General features: G+C 39.4%; 1 protein-coding gene across 3 annotated transcripts in view; it reads left to right on the forward strand.

The window, feature by feature from the left end:
- LOC126299284 (constitutive coactivator of peroxisome proliferator-activated receptor gamma-like) overlaps positions 1-14864 on the forward strand; it is a 633226-nt gene that overhangs the window by 22280 nt on the left and 596082 nt on the right. For all 3 annotated transcript variants that reach the window (XM_049991071.1, XM_049991070.1, XM_049991069.1), the window contains one exon: positions 14286-14424. The gene's annotated coding sequence lies outside the window, so the exon portion shown is untranslated. The remainder of the gene's footprint in view (positions 1-14285; positions 14425-14864) is intronic.

Here is a 14864-nt window from a genome sequence, read left to right on the forward strand (position 1 = left end):
AAAAATAGAAGCAAATTTTTTAGCTTTAGTGCATCAGAACATAGTAGAAGGCCTTACTTGGATGTTTAACACACTAAAAAATTCTAGCACTTGATTTAAGGATCATGAGAAGTTTTAAGCTGCAAAACATTTCCTGGGGCAGATGTGAACTCTGCTCATAGTTTATTGGTAATGGTCTGCTGATTAAAACTGAAGAAATTCCAGAATGATAGGAAATGGCACCAGGATAAATTGAAGGAACCAGAGGTTTTTGAGAATTTCAAAGGGACCATTAGGAGCAAAAATAGGGGAAAGGAATACAATAGACAATGAATGGGTACCTTTGAGAGATGAAACAATGAAACCAGCAGAGGAACAAATAGGCAGAGAGGCAATGCCTAGTGCAGAAGTTTGGATAACAGATGGGATAAACAATTTGACGAAGCAGAAGAATATAAATTGCAGAAAGTGAGGCAAGCAAAAGGGAATACAGACATCTAAAAAATGAGAATGACAAAGTGCAAAATGCAAAGCGGGAATGGCTAAAAGAGCAATACAAGGCCGTAGAAGCATATAGGAAAATTAGAGAGACCATTGACTAACAGAGAAGCAGCTGTGTGTGTATAAAGAGAGAAGGTAGCAAACCAATGTTAAGTCAAGAAGAGAAAGGAGGAAGGAATATATAGCATGTTTAGAAATAATCTGAAAAGTTTGTAAAGGTGGTTCAGGGTTGGTTGTGATGAGAAATAATTGTTAAGAAGAAAAAAAAATCGATACGATTTGCCTCACAAGGGCTGAATGCACCCCACATTCCACCAGTGCTCGGCAGACCGGTTACAACACATATTCTAGCACTCAGTTAATCCAGTGCATTTGCCCTGCTATGAACTTCCTTGTGCATGTTTCTACAGGTTACCAGTATCCATATAACTGCTGTCAACAAACGTAAACTTCTTTCTTGCTGTAATATGCCACTAACCTTATCCATTGCAAATATTTCACTGTTCATAACAGCTAACTTTTAAAGTTGTACTGCCAGCTGCATTTTAAACACTGCACATGCTACATATTTCTGGCATCTTGTGCACTAGAAGATGCATGTCAGGATGTTATAATGGCAAGTCTCTCCATTTTCAGCACCTCATGTTCATAATGTTTATCAAAATAAACAAAAAATAACATACTCATCTTAATTCTTATCAGTTATGGTCCAAGGGCTCTAATTAAAACAACCAGACACTTTGTTTAATGACAAGGTTTATTTCACAGTAAATTTATCTAACATACTCGTAACACAGTTCAGTAGTTCCCAAAATACATGTAAAGGCCTCAGCAGCATTTGTCACATGTTGTTATATATAGAAGTCTAGCATTCAAATTGGTATATTACATTATTATACATTTCACTACAGTTACCAATAACTTATAATTCATTAGAGAAAGTGTACAAGGTTCTTCATATTAAAAATTACTTAGGTTTTTCTTTGTTCATAAGTACTATAACTTTTTATGAAAATCATTAATTTTCTTGTCATAAATCTGTGTTTTCATGTTGGTTTATTTCTGGATATTTTACACACATTTTGCCATTTTCAAAACTTGCCCACACTCACATAACATTTATTTGATAAGTTTTATCTAAGTAAAAATTTGTTTCACTTAATATTAACATTGTTTTTCTTGAAACCCGGAGAATTTAGGTCTTTAAAAAATTGTCTATACATCGTCGATATGGCACTTTCTGCTTCATATGATATGGAAAATGTGTCGTCTTATCCTAATCCAGATTGATACACATTACTTGTTTGATAATTGTTATTCTTTGACATATTATTTCTTTGCTTTGTACAGTAAATAAGAAAAAAGTTGTTTGAATCGTGCCTGAGCTACTAATAATCAATGCTCTCTCAGATTTCCCATATATTGGCCCAGTGTCACCTACAACCACTGAAGCTACATTGAAGGCCGTGGCCAATAGAAATCCTCCATGGTTAACAACCACACATGTTCCGGAACCACCTTCATCTAGAGCCTGCAGCATCTACGAACCACCCCAATACACCTTTCATCCTGGCAGCGGTATCTGAACATGGAAATTGGGATACCCTCCAAGTGGAAGCTGGCCACTGCTACCCAGAAGTGGGGTAATTTTGTATTTATGTTGGGATTGCCTGACCACTGTTAGACTCACTATCGGAATGAACTTCGCTCACATACTTCTATGAATGTGTGGCCACTGTCAATGAGAAGACAACACCCTTTAGAATGTGGACGACTGCCAGATAAAGTCCAACTAGCACTTAATAGTTTACTCCCATACATCACCCAGTGGTACATGGAAGTGGCAGCTCCTGTCCATCCATCAGTTGCGTTGTCTCTAATGTCCTTACTTTTGGAGCAGACATTGCACTCAGGAGGATAGTGGTTCAAACCCACATCCAGCTTTCCAGATTTAGGTTGTCTGTGATTTCCCTAAATCACTCGAGGCAAATGCTGGGATGATTCCTTTGAAAGGACGAGGTCGATTTCCTTCCCCATCTGTGAAACAATTAGAGCTTGTGCTCCATCTCTAATGACCTCAGTGTTGATGGGGCGTTAAACTCCAATATCCTTCCTTCCTTTTTTGGAGCAGACCATCTGACATTGTCTGCATGTGAATTTATGAAGGCCATTTCTCAGCCTTCAGTCACTGTAACGCTGGAAGCCTGGATATCATGTTCTTGAGTACACCATGCTCACAGGCCCACTTGCCTTTCTACCAGTGTGCCACAAGGATCATTCCACATACCAGAGCACATGGATGTGGCGAAGTATTCTCTGCAGTCTAACTAAGCAGTAATTTAGAGGGGGATGTGTTACATTGAAACTAACAAATTATTTAACAGTCAGTCAACTATAGCTTAAACGGTGGTATGCTGTTGTTCTGATAAGCAAGGCCACCATGAAATGATTAGAGTACCTCTGCCACACATCAGTTTCCATGCCTCCATTTCCATTAGATAAATACCGCTGCCCTGCTATGGGCTGCCAATTCAGCTATCTCCATGAATGCCAGTATGACCAGCCTTTCCTTAGGCTCCAGTGATTGTTTGTGCATTTGGTTGTGGACTCTCAGCTCATGTCTGTGCCCGTCGCGGATTGGTATTACTGAGCCAATCAGCATTTATTAATTGACTATCAGAGGTGAAAGAGTGTTTGTGTGTGTGTGTGTGTGTGTGTGTGTGTGTGTGTTTGTGTGTGTGTGTGTGTTTGTGTGTGTGTGTTTGTGTGTGTGTGTGTGTGTGTTTGTGTGTGTGTGTGTGTGTGTTTGTGTGTGTGTGTGTGTGTGTGTGTTTGTGTGTGTGTGTGTGTGTGTGTGTGTGTGTGTGTGTGTTTGTGTGGTGTTTTTTTGTGTGTTTGTGTGGTGTTTTTTTGTGTGTTTGTGTGGTGTTTTTTTGTGTGTTTGTGTGGTGTTTTTTTGTGTGTTTGTGTGGTGTTTTTTTGTGTGTTTGTGTGGTGTTTTTTTGTGTGTTTGTGTGGTGTTTTTTTGTGTGTTTGTGTGGTGTTTTTTTGTGTGTGTGTGTGGTGTTTTTTTGTGTGTGTGTGTGGTGTTTTTTTGTGTGTGTGTGTGGTGTTTTTTTGTGTGTGTGTGTGGTGTTTTTTTGTGTGTGTGTGTGGTGTTTTTTTGTGTGTGTGTGTGGTGTTTTTTTGTGTGTGTGTGTGGTGTTTTTTTGTGTGTGTGTGTGGTGTTTTTTTGTGTGTGTGTGTGTGGTGTTTTTTTGTGTGTGTGTGTGTGGTGTTTTTTTGTGTGTGTGTGTGTGTGGTGTTTTTTTGTGTGTGTGTGTGTGTGTGGTGTTTTTTTGTGTGTGTGTGTGTGTGGTGTTTTTTTGTGTGTGTGTGTGTGTGGTGTTTTTTTGTGTGTGTGTGTGTGGTGTTTTTTTGTGTGTGTGTGTGTGTGGTGTTTTTTGTGTGTGTGTGTGTGTGGTGTTTTTTTTGTGTGTGTGTGTGTGGTGTTTTTTTTGTGTGTGTGTGTGTGGTGTTTTTTTTGTGTGTGTGTGTGTGGTGTTTTTTTTGTGTGTGTGTGTGTGGTGTTTTTTTTGTGTGTGTGTGTGTGGTGTTTTTTTTGTGTGTGTGTGTGTGGTGTTTTTTTTGTGTGTGTGTGTGTGGTGTTTTTTTTGTGTGTGTGTGTGTGTGGTGTTTTTTTTGTGTGTGTGTGTGTGTGGTGTTTTTTTTGTGTGTGTGTGTGTGTGGTGTTTTTTTTGTGTGTGTGTGTGTGGTGTTTTTTTTGTGTGTGTGTGTGTGGTGTTTTTTTTTGTGTGTGTGTGTGGTGTTTTTTTTTTGTGTGTGTGTGTGTGGTGTTTTTTTTTTGTGTGTGTGTGTGTGGTGTTTTTTTTTTGTGTGTGTGTGTGTGGTGTTTTTTTTTTGTGTGTGTGTGTGTGGTGTTTTTTTTTGTGTGTGTGTGTGTGGTGTTTTTTTGTGTGTGTGTTTTTGTGTGTGTTTTTGTGTGTGTGTGTGTTTTTGTGTGTGTGTTTTTGTGTGTGTGTTTTTGTGTGTGTGTTTTTGTGTGTGTGTTTTTGTGTGTGTGTTTTTGTGTGTGTGTTTTTGTGTGTGTGTTTTTGTGTGTGTGTTTTTGTGTGTGTGTTTTTGTGTGTGTGTTTTTGTGTGTGTGTTTTTGTGTGTGTGTTTTTGTGTGTGTGTTTTTGTGTGTGTGTTTTTGTGTGTGTGTTTTTGTGTGTGTGTTTTTGTGTGTGTGTTTTTGTGTGTGTGTGTGTTTTTTTGTGTTGTGTGTGTGTGTGTTTTTTTGTGTTGTGTGTGTGTGTGTTTTTTTGTGTTGTGTGTGTGTTTTTTTGTGTTGTGTGTGTGTTTTTTTGTGTTGTGTGTGTGTTTTTTTTTGTGTTGTGTGTGTGTTTTTTTTTGTGTTGTGTGTGTGTTTTTTTTTGTGTTGTGTGTGTGTTTTTTTTTGTGTTGTGTGTGTGTTTTTTTTTGTGTTGTGTGTGTGTTTTTTTTTTGTGTTGTGTGTGTGTTTTTTTTTTGTGTTGTGTGTGTGTTTTTTTTTTGTGTTGTGTGTGTGTTTTTTTTTTGTGTTGTGTGTGTTTTTTTTTGTGTTGTGTGTGTTTTTTTTTGTGTTGTGTGTGTTTTTTTTGTGTTGTGTTTGTGTGTGTGTTTGTTTGTGTGTGTGTTTGTGTGTTTGTGTGTGTGTGTTTGTGTGTTTGTGTGTGTGTGTTTGTGTGTTTGTGTGTGTGTGTTTGTGTGTTTGTGTGTGTGTGTTTGTGTGTTTGTGTGTGTGTGTTTGGGGGGGGGGGGGGGCATACCTCTGTGAGGCATCCCACGTCTGCTCAAGTCAAAATTGATCCATTACCTTCGGTTTATAGTGACAACGATAGCTGCCGGCACATTTAATACTAGTGTACGTGTCCTGTGAATATGAACGTCCTATCTCTAGTTGTTCAAAGAACATGAGTGTATTGTGTGTTCAAACATTAAGAATTACCTCGAAGAGAACGGTCTATTGACACACAGTCAACACGGTTTTAGAAAACATTGTTATTGTGAAACACAGCTTTACTCACAAGAAGTGTTGAGTGCTATCATCAAGGGATTTCAAATTGATACCGTATTTCTAGATTTCCAGAAGGTTTCTGACACTATACCTCATAAGTAGCTTGTAATCAAAATCTGTGCTTGTGAATTATCGTCTCAGCTAAGCGAGTAGAGTCATGAATTCCTGTCAACAGTTTGTAGTTACTGATGGAAAGTCATCGAGTAAAACAAAATTGATTGCTGGCATTCCCCAAGGTAATGTTATAGGCCCTCTGCTGTTACTTATTTATGTAAACAATTTAGGAGGCAATATGAGTAGCCGTCTCAGGTTGTTTGCAGATGATGCTGGCATTTATCATCTAGTTAAGTCATCAGAAGATCAAAACAAATTGCAAAAAGACTTAGAAAAGATAGCAGTATGGTGTGAACATTGCCAGTTGACTGTAAATAATGAAGTGTGATATCATTCATGTGAGTACTGAAAGACCTCTGTTAAACATCAGTTACATGAAAAATCAATCAAATTTAAAGGCTTTAAATTCAGCTAAGTACCTAAGAATTACAATTATCAACAACTTAATTTGGAAAGAACACACAGAAAAAGTAAGGGCACGGCGAACCAAAGACTGTTTTGTTGGCAGAACACTTAGAAGATGGAACAGATCTTCTAAAGAGACTGCCTACACCATCCTTGCCTGTTCTCTCTTGGAGTACTGCTGCATATTGTGAGATCCTTATCAGATAGAATTAAGAGTACTTTGAGAAAGTTCAAAGAAGGGCAGCAGGTTTTGTATTATCCAGAAATTGAGGGGGGAGGGGGGATGATTGTCACGGGCATGATGCCGGATTCGGTGTGGACATAATAAAAACAAGGGTGGTTTTCTTTGCGACGGGATCTCCTCACGAAATTTCAATCACCAACTTTCTTCTCCGAATGTGAAAATATTTTATTGATGCCGACTTACGTAGGGAGAAATGATCATCATAATAAAATAAGGGAAATCAGAGCTTGCACGGGAAGATATAGGTGCACGTTTTTTTCCATGTGCTGTTAGAGTGTGCAATAATAGAGAAATATTGTGAAGGTGGTTTGATGACCCCTCTGCCAGGCTCTTATGTATGATTTGCAGAGTACCCATGTAGATGTATAATGTGCAAGTGACAGCAGACAGAGGTTAGTAGAGATTCGTGTGTCTGTGAAAAAGATATACACAAGAATCATACAACTACGTCTGTCATACCATAGCAAAAGATCTTGCCGAGAACCCGAGAAAAATGACAAATTTCTAAGTGTGTCTAAGGCTTCTTTTCATCCAGTCATTTGTTGACCAGTATGGTGTGACAGTTGAAGATAGCAGTTGAAGCTGTAACTTCTGTGTTTAAGAAATCATTCATGGAGGAGAATCGTACAAACATATCATTGTTTGACCATTGAACGAACTCCCTTTTGGACGACATAGTAATAAGCAACCCTAGCATAGAGAAACAACTGAAAGAGTTGAAAACAAATAAGTTGCAATGTCCAGATGATATCCCAGTTCAGTTTTACAAAGAGTACTCTACAGCATTGAACCTGTACTTCGCTTGCATTGATGCAAATGTCTCACCCAGTGCAGAGTCCCAAGTGATCAGAAGAAAGAACAGGTGACACCTGTATATAAGAAGGGTAAAAGAACAGACCCACAAAATGACTGCCCAATATCCCTAATATCGGTTTGTTGCAGAATACTTGAACATAATCTCAGTTTGAACACAATACATTTTCTTGAGACTGAAATTCTTGTGTCCACGAATCTACTAAGCATCACTTGTGTGAAACTCAGCTTCCCCTTTCTCATGATACACTGCGAAATACGGATGAAGGGCAACAGGCAGATTCCGCATTTCTAAATTTCTGGAAAGCGTTTGACTTGATGCCAACTACAGACTGTTAACAAAGGTATGAGCATATGAAATTGTTCCCAGATCTGAGAGTGTCTCAGACTTTTTAAGTAATAGAACCCAGTATGTTGTCCTTGAGAGCAACTATTCATAAGGGACAAGAGTATCGTCAGGTGTCCCAGGGAAGTGTGGTAGAGGTATTATCATCATCTATATACACAAATGATCTTGCGGACGAAGTGGCAGCAGTCTGTGGTTGTTTGCTGATTTTTCTGCGGTGTATGGTAACATTGTGAAGTCGAATGACTTAGAAAAAAATTGTGTGTTGAATGACATCTAGCTCAAAATGTAGAAAAATGTAATTTAATGTAAATGAGTAGGGAAAAAGACACAATGTTTGGATACAGCATTGATAGTGTCTGCTTGACAGTCATGTCTATTAAATGTCTTAAGCATAATATCACAAAGCGATATAAAAAAAACAAGCATGAAAGGATTGTGGTAGGGAAGGCAAATTAATCAGCTGTGGTTTATTGAGAGAATTTTGGGAAAGTGTGGGTCATCTGTAAAGGAGACTGCATATAAGATGGTAGTGCAATCTATTCTTGAGTACTGCTTGAGCATTTGGGACCAGTATCAGGTCTGATTAAAGAAAGAAATAGCATCAGTTCAGAGACACACTGCTATATTTGTTACCAGTTATTTCGAACGACATATAAGTGTAGTGGAGGTACTGTAGGAACTCAAATGGGAGTCCACGGATGGAAGGCAACATTCTTTTGAAGGAACAATGTTGAGAAAATTTATAGAAGTTGCATTTGAAGCTGTCCGCAGAACAATTCTGCTGCCACCAACATACATTTTGTGTAAGGACCACAAAGATAAGATATGAGAAATTAGGGCATTTGCAGATGCATAGAGACAGTCATTTTCCCCTTGCTCTATTTGTGAGTGGAGCAGGAAATTAAATGACTAGTAGTGGTACAGCATACCCTGTACTGTGCTCTGTATGGTGGCTTGTGGACTATATATGTAGATGTAAATGTTCATGGTGGTTATATATAAATGTGGCATTACATAAACTTTAAAAACCATTATAAACTTAAAACTAGTTTACCATAACATTGCAAAATACAGAGTTATGATTATCCATTTCTAGCTACGTTAATGAACATAGTAACAGGTTTGGAGATTTCCTGTGAGACATGTGGGGAGGGGGATGTGAAATCTCAGGCTCAGAGTGAGTGCTAAAGTTAATAAACAAGACTATGTAAAGCTCACAAATTATGCAGTTAAATAGAGGTTTTTGCAATTGTGATGGTTACTTACAGAATAGTGAAAACTGATTTTATGGCACTTTTACAGTATAATGATGGAATAGTTTTAATTTTATGATTCTACATTATTTATAATGACGAAAAAGTTTAAGTAATATCTTTTTATGCATAACCACCTCAAAGCTTCTAGTTTTGACAATAGGGCCTATGTGTTATATGTGAGTGCAGGCTTTCTTACCGAATTTCATATTTGAAGTATTCACGGGTTGTCAGGTGATTAGCTCCATCGTCTCGCAGCAACGTTTCGGTGAAATGCGTCTCCATCATCTTCAGATGAAGTGTCGGGATATAGTCGGTCGTGGGCTGATATCTCTGCTGGACCACTCTCTGCTTCCTGCCGCTGGCCAATCATGCGCCTGCAGAATCGCCTGATGCACCTGGAGCGGCAGGTGGTGAGGGAGACGAGTGTGCAGGGTTCGTGTCCGGCATTCGTCTGTGTCTGCTCGGTCTGCGGCCCTTGGTGGAACAGAACGTTCTTTTCTGATTTTCCTGATTGCAGGCTCCCAAGCTGCACTGAGATGGTAGCCACTGTCGCGGTTGATTAGATTGTAGTGTAACCTTATTCTATGGACTCTGATTACTTACTCCCAAAATTCGTTTATACTGCATATTTTCTTTTTGTCCTTGAAATCGAAGGTGTGCTTCTCATCAATACTATGTTCTGCCACAGCAGATTTGTTGGTCTGACCCAAGCGTACATGCGTGATGTGTTCATTGCGGCACTGTGAGATGCAACGCTGCATCTGTCCTATATATTGCATCCCTCATTCGCATCCGATCTAGTGTACACCAGTTGCCGTCAGACCTAGTGCATGTGTGGTTGAACCGAGAAGGTATTTGATTTTCCTGCTGGGCGGAAAACGGTCTTCACTTTGTTTCTTGAGACTTCTAGCGATCTTGGCTCTTGGAGGACCTGCGTATGGCGAACGCACAGCCCATTACTTCGTCTTCATCTGCTCTCTCTTCTTGTGGTTTGTCTTCAGAGCTCTCCTTATTTGTGTCTCACTGTATCCATTTTTCTTGAAGGTGTCCTTGAGGTGTTTCAATTCTCATGGCAAACTTGCCTTATCGCAGATGGGCCTGGCCCTGTGCACTAAGGTGTTAAGTACAGAATTGCGTTGCGCTGGGTGGTGGCAGCTGTTGGCATTACGATAGAGATCCATGTGTGTTTTCTTTCTGTACACTGCATTTACCAGTGTGCTGTCCATGTCTCTTGTGATCAGGATATCCAGAAAGGGTAAGCTGTTCTCTTTTATCTCCATAGTAAATTCGATATTTCCATGTATACCATTGATGTGTTGATGGAACTCGAGCAGTTTGTCCCTGCCATGTGGCCAAACTACGTAAGTATCATCTATGTATCTGTATAAGGCTTTTGGCTTGTGTTTAGCAGTGTCCAGTGCTAGTTTTCCAAATTGCTCCAGGTATATACCCGGGTCGCTGAAACATTGCACTTGACGTTTGCGTATGAAGTTGGCAGCGTAACAGATTAACAAGTGAAGAACGATAGGCGCTAGGTGTTCAGTATGGGGTGCCAGCCAATCACAGCACAGTGAGCACTGCTGTTACTCAAGTGCTGTGACGTCAAAGTTTCCGCGTTGCCTGCTTTGTTTAGTGAATGTGTATACAACGTGAGTTGTATGTTGTTTACCGCATGTTTTCGTTGTACTGTGTGCTATATCGCTGTGACTTTTGTTACGTTGTGAGTTTACGTACTTGGAAAATGCCACCGAAATGACTTCGTTCACCTAGTGACAGTCCTTTGCGTCGAGGGGTGCTGCTAAACAGCCAGGCACTGGAGTTGCTACGCAGAACTCGTGAGTTTTACGAGCAGTACAAAAACTACATAAGTATTCATGGACAGCCATCAATTCCTGCCGACAAAGTGGTGGAACGTACGTAGAAAACTCTTGGTATTAGTGCAAGAACGGTAGTAAGTAAGGGAGTATTACTACAAAACTTGGAAGATGCTGAAATGAGCCGTAATGATTCCGAGCTGTCCGGATCAAATAATACATTTTTATCAACCCCGGGAAAGAAGAAAAAGCGGCATAGTCCTATCACAGATTTAGATTCTTTCCAGACTGATGGAGTTCGTAGGCATGTTTATGCTTACTACTGCAGAAAAGAGTATCCGACTGTAGCTAAGTTATTAATCTCTTTAAAAGAAAGTGAACTCTTCAGGATTGGTAAAACATCACTAAAAATTGTGCTAAAAAATATGGGTTTCCGTTACAAAACGCTAGACGGACGCAAAGTACTGTTAGAGAGGGCACATATTGTTACCGCTCGTAGCATTTTCTTGCACAAAATTGTGGGCGGAGACATTCATTCCATAATTTGGCTAGACGAAATGTGGGTTAATGCCGGGGAAGCTGTCAGTAAATGTTGGACGGATAACACACCCAGCAGTAGTGGCCATCAGCCGACGGGAAGAGGAGCTAGATTAATTGTGGTCCATGCAGGCTCCTCCAGTGGTTTTGTCCCTGACGCACTTTTAGTTTTTAGATCAAAAAAGACTGATGATTATCATGAAGATATGGATCACACACGATTTGTTGAGTGGTTCAGGAACCTTTTAAAACAATTTCCTGTCCCTACAACAATTGTAATGGACAATGCTCCATATCATTCGGTGATTCAGAACAAAGCCCCAACTACAAATGATCAGAAAGAAGTTATGGTGCAGTGGTTACAGGCTCGAAATATTGCAGCGGATATGGGTATGACAAAGGTTCTGTTATATTCTCTTGTTAAAGGAAATAAGCCTACGACACCTACATATGTAGTAGACGAAATTGACAAGGAGCAGGGTCATACTGTAATAAGGCTGCCACCATATCACTGCCATTTCAACCTTATTGAGTTAGTATCGAGTGACATAAAAATGTATGTAAGGAACAACAAGAGGTCCTTTACAATAACAGAGGTGGAAAAGCTGTTGCGTGAAGCTCTTGTGACTGTGGATGCAGCCTCATGGAGAAAAAAAGTAGAGCACGTCGAGAAGCTTATACGAGCAGCACAGACAATAGAAGGCATTATCAGTGGCCATGAACAATTAATGATTTGTCTTGCCGATGACGACAATGAAGACAGTTTTAGCGATGAATCGGACAACAGTGATGATGGCGAGCTGGATGGAATTGCGCCATTATCGCTGTAAATTGGTGAGTGAAAAAATTCTAATATTGCTTATTTATTGCAATCTCGGTTATTATTTATTTTGTAAACTACGTACATTATTGATTTTAAAGTGCCAGCAGTCAGATGCTTGTTTGTGTATTTCTTTGCTCCGTTATCGAAAGGGTGTGCATTGTTATGCTTTTACATGCATTATTATACGGTTGTTTACTTCCTGTCATTGTAGTACAACTAAAAACAAGTTTTTATATACATTGTAATTGCTCAATCGCTTGGATTTACGAGACGGGACGGAAAACTGTATCGTCTGCTGTGTGTATAGAGGCTGCTGTTGCAACATCACTATTACAGTATAGCCAACCTAACTAGACAAAAAGCGAACTGTCAAGTGCAATGTTTCGCCAGTGGGGGTATAGGTCGGCTATGCCTGGTGCTAGGTGGGAGCTCATAGCTACACCATCTATCTGTTCGTAGAACTTTCCACCACATTTGAAATAGGTGGTGGTTAGCACATGGTGAAAGAGCTTGATGATATCCTCCTCAAAGTGTTCTTTGAGTAAAGCCAGGGCGTCTTCTTTTGGTACTCATGTGAATAAGAATTTCACATCTTCATTTTCCAGCCACGTGCCCTGTAGTACCTTCATAAACTCAGCCGGGTTTTTCACATGGTGTGGGCCGTAACCCACAAAGGGGCTGCAAGGTCACCTAATCTGAATTCTCTTGGTTATTTCCTATAGGGCCGTCTGAAGTCGATTGTGTATAACATGCCAGTGGATACGGAGATGGAATTAGTTGCCAGAATTGCAGCTGCTTGTGACATGATTCAAAACACGCAAGCGGTATTTGTCAGGGTGCATCAGAATCTCATTCGCTGATGTCATACTTGCATTGAGGTTGATGGCCATCAATTTCAGAAGATTTTTTTAAGATACTATACAAATGGTACATTCATTGTGGCAATGATGATGGTATTTGCAGTTAACTGTAAGTAATGTAATAAAAAAAAAGTGCATGGTAATGTAATCTTATTTTATTATTTATTCCTATTATCTCCTTAATCTGGATTCTCAGACCCCAGGTTCCTTACTGCAAATTGTTCAGTGGCACATCCTCTGTCATGTTAATTTTTGCACTCTCTCACCCTGTATATGTTGGATCAGGTGGTCAACAGTAATACTGTTCGCTAGCAATTCTTTTGTGTGGGGAAGACAACAGAACAGTTCTGCTGCCTCTTGTGATCATATCACATAAGGACAGGTTAAGAGAATTTAGGGCTCATACAGAGGCATATAGGCAATTATTTTTCTCTTGTTCCACATGCAAGTGGAACGAGGAAAAGGAAGACTACCAGTGGTAGAAAGTATCCTCCACCATGCACTATGCAGTGTGATGTTTTTTTACCTTGTATGAATTCCAGGGATTGATTGATGAGAGGATACAGAACAAAAAAGGTCTAATGAACTTGTGTCCGGAAATGCATGGTTTTTATGTTTTCTTCAAACTATATCCCCCATAATGAAATTCTCTCTCTGCAGTGGAGTGTGCACCAATGTGAAAATTCCTGACAGATCAAAACTGTGTGCCAGACAGAGACTTGAACTTGGAACCTTCAATCTGCCAGGAATTTTCATATCGGCACACAGTCCACTGCATAGGGAAAATTCGTTTTGGAAGCGTCCCCCCAGCCTGTGGCTAAGCCATGTCTCTGCCATATACTTTCTTCCAAGAGTGCTAGTCCCACAAGTTTCACAGGAGAACTTCAGTGTAGTTTGAAAGATAGGAGATTAGGTTCTGATCGAAGTAAAGCTGTCAGGACAGATTGTGAGTTGTGCTTGGGTACCTTAGTCGGTGAGCACTTGCCCATGGAAGGCAAAGGTCTCGAGTTAGTCTCAGTCCAGCACACAGTTTTAATTTATCTCCATGTCTGCACCTTAGCTACTTTGCGGGTTGGTAAAATAGTTACAGTGCTGGATTTGTATTTGGGAGGGTGTGCTTCAAATCCTCATCTGTCCATGTATAAAATATTCCATGATTCTTATAAATCACTTGTCTTAGAATTCTTATGAGACAAGGAAGTTTTTCGTAGATTGATTCTTCCAGTATTGGGAAATTTTCTGTTGTGGTTTATTCATGCTCTTAATTAGTCTGCTGTGCTACATATTTTAGTCTTAACAGTGAAGATGCCTGTACATTGTTTTTCTTTTTCAGATTTACATCAAGAAACAGGTTAATGTATAGTGAGAGATAATTTGTTATATTTAAATGGGAAACCTTTTGCAGTTACATAATTGTTTGAAGCTGCAGGGCAGCTTTTATTAATCCAGATGTTGTGGTTCATTCTTGTGTTGACAGTCTGAAATGACTTGTTAGTTGTTGGTCAGACTCTTGGCTTCTTGACAATATCTGGTCTATCTTTTGCTTTTACAGGTGCAACTTTCAAAGATGAGCAAATTCTTCACAAAAGCTGGGTGATTGAGATGTTCTACAGTATTAGTCCCAGATATGTCATAATTCTTAAACAAGTAATTGTCACTTCTTGCTGAATATTGGAAGCTATTGTAACATTGTAAGTATTCATACTTCTATTGTCATTTTGTACTTAGGTGGATCCTCCATTTCATAACTGTTACAGTAGTTGCTCTGTCATCTTGTCTTTGTTTCATATGAACAATGTGTGTCACCTTTTAGAAGATATCGAGATACTTTTTTTGAGTCAATCTGCTGTGTGTACCTAATGAACCATCTTTCTCTCCATTATTTCAGCATATTGCATAACATGGAAAATATATTAATTTTTTCATTAGAAATTGTGATAGATTTATTTCAGTGTTAACCCCCTTACTAAATTCATCTTTGTGAATTGGATCATGAGTAGTAATTGATTAGATTGATTTATCTGCTTTAGTTGTAAATGATATATTTTGTTACATGATTAGTTTCTGAGACTACTGCTCAGTTAACTGATACCACGCATCATATGGTTTGTCAATTCATGGGTGCGGGATG

This window comes from Schistocerca gregaria, chromosome X (assembly GCF_023897955.1).
Source record: "Schistocerca gregaria isolate iqSchGreg1 chromosome X, iqSchGreg1.2, whole genome shotgun sequence".
Classification (NCBI taxonomy): Eukaryota; Metazoa; Arthropoda; class Insecta; order Orthoptera; family Acrididae; genus Schistocerca; species Schistocerca gregaria.